A 9,823-nucleotide genomic window follows, 5' to 3' on the forward strand; every position below is an offset into this window, starting at 1 on the left:
ATTACTGTCCAAGGGACTCTCAAGAGTCTTCTCCAGCACCACAATTTGAAAGTATCAATTCTTCAACACTCAGACTTCTTTATGGCCTAGTTCTCACATCCATGCATTGCTGCTAGAAAACTAACTTTGACTATACAGACCTTTTTTGGCAAAGTGATGTCTCTGCTTTTTAATATGCTGTCTAGGTTTGTCATAGCTTTCCTTCCAAGGAACAAGCATCGTTTAATTTCATGGCTGCAGTCACCATCAGCAGTCATTTTGGAGACAGAGAAAATGAAATCTGTCACTGTTTCCACTGTTACCCCATCTATTTGCCACAAAATGATGGGACTGGATGCCATGATTTTAGTTTTTTGAATGTTGAGTTTTAAGCCAGCTTTTTCACTCTCTTCTTTCACCCTCATCAAGGGGGTCTCTTGTTTCTCTTTGCTTTCTGCCATTAAAGGAGTATCATTTGCATGTCTGAGGCTGTTGATATTTCTCCCAGCAATCTTGATTCCAGCTTGTGCTTCAGCCAATCTGGCATTTCACATGGAGTACTCTGCATATAAGTTAAATAAGCCAGCAGGGGGACAATATATAGCCTTGGCAAACTCATTTCTCAATTTTGAACCAGTCTGTTGTTCCATGTCTGGTTCTAACTGTTGCTTCTTGTCCCGTATCCAGGTTTCTCAGGAAGCAGGTAAGGTGATCTGTTATTCCCATCTTTTTCAGAATTTTCCAGTTGTTTTTTTTTTTTTTTTTTGTGAGTCACACAGTCAAAGGCTTTAGTGTAGTCAAGGAGGCAGAAGTAGATATTTTTTTCTGGAATGCCCTCGCTTTCTTTGTCAACCGACAGATCTCTGGTTCCTCTGCCTCTTCTAAACCCAGCTTGTATGTCTGAAAGTTCCTGGTTCACATACAGCTGAAGCCGAGCTTGAAGGACTTTGAGCCTTATCTTGCTAGCACGTGAGATGAGCACAATTGTGTAATAGTTTGAACATTCTTTGGTATTGCCCTTCTTTGGGATTGAAATAAAAATAGACCTTTTCCAGTCCTGTGGCCACTGCTGAGTTTTCCAAATTTGTTGGCATCTTGAATACAGCACTTAACAGCATCATCTATAGGGATTTGAAATAACTCAGCTGGAATTCCATCACCTCCACTAACTTTGTTCATAATAATGTTTTCTAAGGCCCACTTGATTGGAGAAGGAAATGGCAACCCACTCCAGTGTTCTTGCCTGGAGAATCCCAGGGATGGGGGAGCCTGGTGGGCTGCCGTCTATGGGGTTGCACAGAGTCGGACATGACTAAAGCGATGCAGCAGCAGCAGCAAGGCCCACTTGACTTCACACTCCAGCATGTCTGGTACTAGGTGAGTGCTCATACCATCATGGTTATCCGGGTCATTAAGAATATTTTTGTATAGTTCTTCTGTATATTCTTACCACTTCTTAATCTCTTCTGCTTCTCTTTGGTCCTTGCTGTCTCTGTCTTTTATTGTGCCCATCCTTGCATGAAATATACCCTTGGTATCTCCAGTTTTCTTGAAGAGATTTCTAGTCTTTCCCATTCTATTGTTTTCCTCTATTTCTTTTTATTATTCATGTAAGAAGCTTTTGTGCTGTGCTATGCTGTGTAAGTCACTTCAGTCTTGTCCAACTCTTTGTGACCCTATGGACTGTAGCCTGCCAGACTCCTCTGTACATGGGATTCTCCAGGCGAGAATATCAGAGTTGGTTGGCATGCCCTCCTCCAGAGACTGTTCCTGAGATTCCAGGGATCAAACCCTTGTCTTTTGCATCTCTTGCATTGGCAGATGTGTCCTTTACCACTAGCACCACCTGGGAAGCCTTTAGAAGCTTTTACTCCTCATCATTTATAACTACTAAGTAAGCAAACTGGTTTTTTCAGATATTCAGCTGTGGACTGAATGAAAACAGGCAGTTACTCTGTACCTTTCTGTGACTTTGTGTCTTGTAATAAGACTGAGTTCTAATGTTTTCTCTTTGTTCCTTATAATGGCATTGTTTTGTAATTGTTTTCAAAATGTAAGACTCTTGAAACTTTATAGTAAATTTCCCTAAAAGCACCCTGTCTCATGGGCTCACTGGACTGAAAATGTATTTCTGGCTTAAGAGCACAGCCAGCACCTGGCTAAAATGCACCCTGTCCAGGAAAGGCCTGGGCTAAGCCATTCCGCTGAGCATGTCACTGCACTAGTCATCTCCCCAGTCTAGGGAGGTTAAGAATACATTTTCATCATGCAGCAATTTGGTCTCACTGGGCTCTGTTGGAAAATAACCATCTATTGCTTCTGGAAAACTCCTAGACGTTTTATTGACACTTGAAGCCCTATTTCATTTCCTGAGAATTCATTCCCTTGAAAACCTGATGGCTCTTGAAATTTCAACATATAAAAAAATACACTTAAAATGTAATACCCAGGGAGATTTATGATTAAATAAAGTTTTGCAAATAATATAGCTCAGTGCCTGGAACATAGGAAACACTCAGTAGACATTATCAATATTGTCATAATGCTTCTTTTAGTGTCCAAGTGAGATTTTGCCAATTGTTCTTCAATTACACATAGAATCTACATCAGTGTCAAATAAATTCAACTAGTCTAGGTGTCAGCATAGGTAATTGTAAAATGAAATGGAAGTTTAAAATCCAAAGTTGGTAATTACTCTTCTAACTGAAGGACTTAATAAGTGACTGTGAACTCAGTCATCTGTGTAACAGCTGTGTCAGTGTTTAGGATGCTCTGCAAAGGTTTGAATTCATGGTCCCACAATTTGGAGTCGTGAACTGGATTCAATCCCAGTTGTCCTGTTTAGTATTTCTTTGCCTTGACATGATTCACAGTTGCAGCACAATCCAGATTCTCTACTTTTCCTGAACTACTCTTTATCGAAAAAGATTCTCCAAGGACTTTTTATGGCCAGAAAGTAGAACAGCAGTTGAGAATGTGGAATTTAACATCTGATGGATCTAGTGGAGTTCCATTTCTAACACTCACTAGCTATGTGACCTTGGGAAAGTCCCAAACCTCTATAAAACTCAGTTTCTTCTTCTGGAAAATGAAAGTAAAGTTGGTATTAGTGTCATAGTTGGCTGTGAAGATTTGACAGCTTAATAAAGAAATGTTTATAGCACAGCACTTGCAATGTGCTTGAGTTTTGAAAAATTATTAGTTCTAACATTTAGTATTGTTCTAACATTTAGTATTACCATAATTATTTTATTTTATTTTTGACCACACCACACAGCTTTTAGGATCTTGGTTCCCTGACCAGGGATTGAACTCCAGCCCCAAGCAGTGGAAGTGTGTAGTCCTAACCACGAGACTGCCAGGGAATTCTGAAATATTATTTTTAATGCTATTTTTCTCAGTTTTCTTACCTCTAAAAATGAAAAACTATATCAATTTTAGCTATGCTTTAGGTTGTTGCATCAAATTAGGCAATGTGGTATATAAAACTAGGTATATAAAAAGAAAATAAATTATTTTCTTAGGCAGAAAAATACTTGGAAAAGAAAACAGTGTCAAGTGCTAAGGCGTAAAGACTGTCTTGCTAAAAGACATGTTAATCTTAAGGTTCTTAAGTCTACTACTGTAAGAGTAAGAAAGTAAAACTGGGACTGTAGTTAATTTTACTCAGCTATTGCAGCCTGTCAAGGACAAAGCTACATTATCTTAGATCAGTTGATTAATTTAGTTAAACTTCTTGGTGTCATACATATAAAGTAGCCATTTCAGTTAAAATTTCCTTTTTCAAATAACAGATGGGACACTGTATTTTATTGCTGTTCTCAATAGTCTCCAGATAGGAAGGCTACTGTTTCTAAATATCCAATCTCTTTTAAGAGTCTCTGAAAATTAAAAATCTGAAAGTCTGTTAACCCAGTGATAACATTCCTTGAAACCTACATACCTAAATATGTCTTGTTTTCCATAGACAGATTTACATATTCTTTATATTCCTCTAGACAGATTGCCAAGTTTTCATCCTTGAATATGTAATATAGGGTCTGGTCACTCTGGAGAGCTGTTTAACACTATGTTATGTAGTTTTGGAATAGTTTGGGGAGTTTTTACAAAGATATTTTCCTAAAGTTACTAGGTAGATTATTCTATCTTTTCTTTCAAAATGATTAGAACTCTTGATACAAATGCAAAACAATATGAATAATATATGTTCATATTGAGACTCATCTGAAAATATTTAGTACAACTTATCAAAATGGTGTTCAAATTCAGTTTTTTTCTGTTAAACTTGAATCTTAAACTTGAATTCTGTTAAACTTGGATTTCTGTTAAAATTGAATCTTAAGTGAAAAATCCAAATACATAACAAATGCACACAAAATGAGAAATGAGTAAGTTGGGTGTAAGGATTGGAATTTAAAATTAGCATCCTCTCATCTCTTGAGAGTGAAAGTTGCTCAGTCATGTCTGCCTCTTTGAGACTCCATGGACTATACAGTCCATGGAATTCTCCAGGCCAGAATACTGGAGTGGGCAGCCATTCCTTTCTCCAGGGGATCTTCCAACCCAGGGATTGAACCCAGGTCTCCCGTATTGCAGGTGGATTCTTTACCAGCTGAACCACCAGGGAAGCCCAAGAATACTGGAGTGGGTAGCCTATCCCGTCTCCGGGGGATGTCCCTGATCCAGGAATTGAACCGAAGTCTCTTGCATGGCAGGCAGATACTTTACCAACTGAGCTATCAGGGAACCCCTATCTCATCCCTTGTGTGACCTGAAATGAAATATTTTCTAAGAACACATGTATACCTGTGGCAGATTCATTTTGATATTTGGCAAAACTAATACAACATTGTAAAGTTAAAAATAAAATAAAATTAAAAAAAATAAAGAACCTATCCTTAATTCTTTTCTTTTTTCCATAATGCTTTCCATGAGAGATTGTATTCAGTAGTTTTGCTTTAAATTCTATCTTACTCTTAGTGATTTTGCTTTTCTACCTTTCTTTTAAAGTTCATATCTGTATTTCCAGATGTCCACTAGAAAATTCTACTAGTGTGTTTTATATAACCATTGTTGAACTATCCTATTCACTGTCTTCCATGTATCTGTTCTTTTTTATATTTCCTATATTATTGAATGCCATATGATCCACCTAAATTTCTAAAGTTAAAAAAAAAGCTAAGAAATGTTATCAGGTTTCCTTTTTCACCCATTTCCACATCTAAGTATCTCTTAAGAACTGTCGATCCTGTTAGCTGAATCACTGTTTTACTCCAGTTTCTCTCCATTTCTTTTATACTGCACATTATCTCTGTGTCTCAACTCTCCATCTCCTCCAGTATAACCACATAAATGTGGTTCATAAAATATATATCTCCTCATGTTACATGCTTAAAATCCTTCCTTGGGCTCCTATGACCATTAAAATTCAAATCCTCTTGTGCCAGACAAGAGCTGTAATGATCAAGCCTCATTCTGTCTTTACAGACTTGGGCTTTCAATTGCCCCTGTGTCCATATTTATAGTCTATGTGATGCATTTTATTTGGCATTCTCTTCTTACTTTCAGTATTAAGTGGACAGACTCTCACTGGTTCACTAATATTCTGCCCAAATATTTCTGTGAAGTTTTTTCCTGACATTTTTTTTCCCATTTCCCTCTGGGGTTGTATGATGTCACAGCCCTATTGTGTGTGTGTGTGTGTGTGTGTTGCATGCGTGTGTTTATAGCTGTACTTTTTCCCTTATGGATTTGTCTCTGTTATGAAAATGAGGAACTTTGCCACTGATGTCTTTAAAATTCCTATACTTGGTTGATCATGTAGCAAATGTCATTATATACTGAATAAATGAATTAGCAATGAAGTGGCCAGCCACTCCAGACTTGAAGATGAATTTTAGAGGGCCTGAAAGCTACCTCGACCATTTCTTGTCTAAAGTGAGTGTTTCTTCACAAATTGCTTTTCCATGTGGTCATTATTGTATTAAATACACCAGTCAAATGTGTTTTGATTCACAAACCAATCAAATTTAGTCAGACTCATTGTTTTTGTCATTGGCAAGAACAGACTTTAGATTTTCTCCTAGGAATATTTTACATCCAGAAATTATGATCTCCAGGAATAAAGTTTCTTACATCATTTAGCATTGATTCTCTTCCATATAAGTCTTGGCTGAGTTTGGTTTCCAACTATGGGATTCATGTTCAAAGCTAGAAGGAACACTAGGTTCAAACTACAAAATAACTGAATGAACACAGAAGGATGATTACCGGGGTGGTGTTTGTGTGTGTTTGTGAGTGCATCTGTGTGTAATGTGTATTCTGATGGTCCACATCTGGTATTAACATGGCTCATAAAAACATCTTCTACAGCATCTTTTAGGGGGCCAAACAATGTTTTACTGTCTCTGCCTGAAAACTATGAAAAGTTGTCTTTTGTACATCAGTACAGGATATGACAAAATTGGTTTGGGCTACTGTTAGTTACTTCTCATAATCCGCCTATTCTCTAATCATTCAAGCCCAGAGCTATTGTTCCTGGTACTTGACTATAAAATCATGTATATAACACATGGAGAAAGATGTTACCCACAAGGCTTTAAAAAAAAATAGATCCTCAGTTTTAACACTTGTCAGAAGTATTAGCACTTATCACATGGTTCATTGCTATTTAAATAAGGCACTTATGTCTGGGTCCATGTACTATAAATGTGACTTGACCCAGAAAACTATTCCTCCTGGAGAATATGTGTAATATCAGCCCAAAAAGCACTTGGATACTTTGCTGTGACAATACTCAAATCTTGGGGCAAGATTTGAAACCAGAGCCATGCATTTCCACTGGTCAGTAATTCCCAGACACATTTTTGGATGACACTCAGAGACCTGCCTTAAGCCTCAGCCCTTTTCCATTTGGCTAATTTTCCTGCACCTGTTAAAATCGTCCTGCATGCCGAGCATTTGCAGAATCATGACTCTGTGCATGATTAAAACATGGATCTGTCCCACCAGACTGCCTGCCTTTATTTTCCACTGCCCTGGGTGCGCTAAAATGGACTAAATACTCAGTGGTAAGAGGTATTATGTTATAGATGGTGCTACTCTGCTAAGATGAATCTCTGAGGCTCTGGTATAGCTCTGTTCTTGTAATGGCTACTGTAGCAGGAATGAGTTCAGCCACAAATAACAGAAAATCTAAAAGTAGTTTAAAAAGGGGAGGCTTTACTTTTCCTGCACAACAAGAAGCCTGGGGGTAGGCAGTCCAGACCAGCACCACAGGGACCCAGAATCTCATTCCATTGAGATTTTTACACACTGTCTTTTGTCCTCATAGTTTTCAGATCATGATCACCAGATGGCTATTGCTCTTCCAGGCTTCAGGCTTCAAGTCTCAGCCTTGAAGAAGGGGCAGGAGGAAAGGGCAAAATGTCTTTCTCTGCATGTATCTCTGTCTTTCTAATTAGTAAGGAAGAGACAGTCTGTCCTGAGACTTCTACTTACATCTCACTGGCCTGATTGGGATACATGGCCATCCTAGCTTCAGGGGATACGGAGAATAGGAGAGGAGATTTTACTCTCAAACGTAGTCAGGATCTGTTAGTAAGGAAGAGTGGGGTAACGTGTTTTGGGGTGGGCACAGCTGCTTGATGTTCCAGTGTGCCGGGTAGCACCCATTAGCAGGTCTTCAGATCTATTCTCTGTCCTTCTCCACCCTGCTCTCTGCCCCAGGGCTTGATCTTTATGACTTCATTCATTTTTATGGCATCACTGACTCAATGGACATGAGTTTGAGCAAACTCTGGGAGGTAGTGAAGGACAGGGAAGCCTGGCGTGCTGCAGTCCATGGGGTTTATTAAAAGAGTTGGACAAAGAGTTGGACACGACTAAGTGACTGAACACAACAACTTTCTTATGTCAGGTTCTCTAGAGTGGGGGTGTGGGGCAGATGGGGAATGAGAAGGAGTCTCATAAGAAAGTGGTTTCATGTGATATGATCCTAGGGGAAGCATTGGAGCATATATTATGACGCAGGATCTTTTCAACCTTGAGGCAAGGGAGCAGGGTTTGTGTAGCACTTTCCCAGTCAGTCATAGAAGATGTGTAACTCCCAGGAGCCTCTAGGTAAGGTGACCTCAATCACCTAAGGGTAATCCCCTTAAGAAGGGAACAGGGGTAAGCCTTCACTTACCTGCAGCCACTGGGAACGGACACACCAACCAAATCTTTGAGACAGATTTCAGTGTTGTAACCAACAGCTTCTATGTGACCCTTCTGGCTTCCCTTGGATTTGGCCAGTGGGAAGGTAGGGCAGGTTATCAGCAAGAGGGAAGAGACGGAGGTCAGGGTGTTTATTCCCTTGGCTTCCTCCCTGCTAAGGTTCTTCCCAAGAACTGTCCAGTATATAAGAAAACGTCATTTCAAGACTGATAAAGCAATTAGACTCTATGTAGAACAGACACAAGGCACGCTAGAAGAATTAAGCTAAACAAAAAAATTCTCAAAAAGTGAATCATGGGCTTTCACAGATAATAAAAGTAATTTTGAATTTGTTCTCTTCACAGTTATTGGATATGGAAAAACCAAAACAGCTATCTCAGTTTTTAAGTGACTATTATTTTTTTTCAATTTAGAAAAGCATTTTCACCCTAATCTGTATAATAAGTAACAACATATAAAACAAGAGACATTTCTTAAAATGTATAGGAGAAATAAGGTCATGGAAATATTTTCATGACTGTGAAGAAGATTCACATATAAATAATTCCCAAACAGATTTCTGGAAAGACTGTTTTCCAGACATTGTAGATCAGGTATAGCCATGACTGAAGAGAGAGCTGAAAAAAAACTTAGCAATGTACTACATTTAAAATCTCAAAATAATATCCTGATATTGCAAAAATTTAAAGCAGAACTTAAATACTGTGTGGACCTGGTTATTGCTTTAAGAAGAGGTAAAATTGCTGTATAGCTGATAGTAATTTATATGCTACATTTAAAATATTTTGCAATAACCTCTGTGATAATTTATTACATATGATCTCATTATAGTGTTTAAAAGTGATTTGTAAAATTCATGGTTAATTTCCAAATATAAGGAATACCTTTAAAATGTCATAAAAAGTTCAGGTGCAACTTTCAGAAAAATGAAGATTCTGTGAGTAGAAATTAATATGATCTATCGAAGAGCTACAATGTCTTGAGAAAGAAAGGCTAGTCTGTTGTTGCTGGAAATAGGACCCAAATTATGTAAAAATATTGATTATAAAATATCAATATATTTGCTTGAAATGAAGGCAAAAATAAATTTTATCAAAAGCATATAATATTTAATGAATTATGTATCTCTTAATTTTATGATTTGTTCCAGCACAATAGACCTAAAGAGAGCATTCAGACAAGATCAATAATAATTCAAGGACTTCCCTGATGGCCCAGTGGTTAAGAATATGCCGGGGAACATGGGTTCAGTCCCTGGTCTGGGAAGATTCCACATGCCATGGGGCAGCTAAGCCTAAGCACCACCACTACTGAGCCCATTACTAGAGCTTATGCGCCACCACAAGAGAAGCCACTGAAACTAGAAGCCCACCCACAGCAGCTAGAGAAAGCCCTCATGTAGCCAAAGATAAATAAATAATTTAAAATAATAATAATTCAACTAAGCTATCTTTACTACTTTGCTGATTTGCAGTCGTAGATGGTGACTGCAGCCATGAAATTAAAAGACGCTTACTCCTTGGAAGGAAAGTTATGACCAACCTAGATAGCATATTCAAAAGCAGAGACATTACTTTGCCAACAAAGGTTCGTCTAGTCAAGGCTATGGTTTTTCCTGTGGTCATGT

At 38.2% G+C, this 9,823-nt stretch overlaps 1 long non-coding RNA gene across 1 annotated transcript; it reads right to left on the bottom strand.

The window, feature by feature from the left end:
• Positions 1–7,180: 7,180 nt before the first annotated feature.
• Positions 7,181–7,695, bottom strand: LOC112447166 (uncharacterized). The gene is made up of 2 exons (XR_003035277.2): positions 7,480–7,695; positions 7,181–7,374 (listed from the first exon to the last, which is right to left on the bottom strand). It is a non-coding gene; the product is annotated as an uncharacterized lncRNA (long non-coding RNA).
• Between the last annotated feature and the right edge of the window lie 2,128 nt (positions 7,696–9,823).

The sequence above is a fragment of the Bos taurus genome, chromosome 6 (assembly GCF_002263795.3).
Source record: "Bos taurus isolate L1 Dominette 01449 registration number 42190680 breed Hereford chromosome 6, ARS-UCD2.0, whole genome shotgun sequence".
In the NCBI taxonomy this organism is placed as follows: Eukaryota; Metazoa; Chordata; class Mammalia; order Artiodactyla; family Bovidae; genus Bos; species Bos taurus.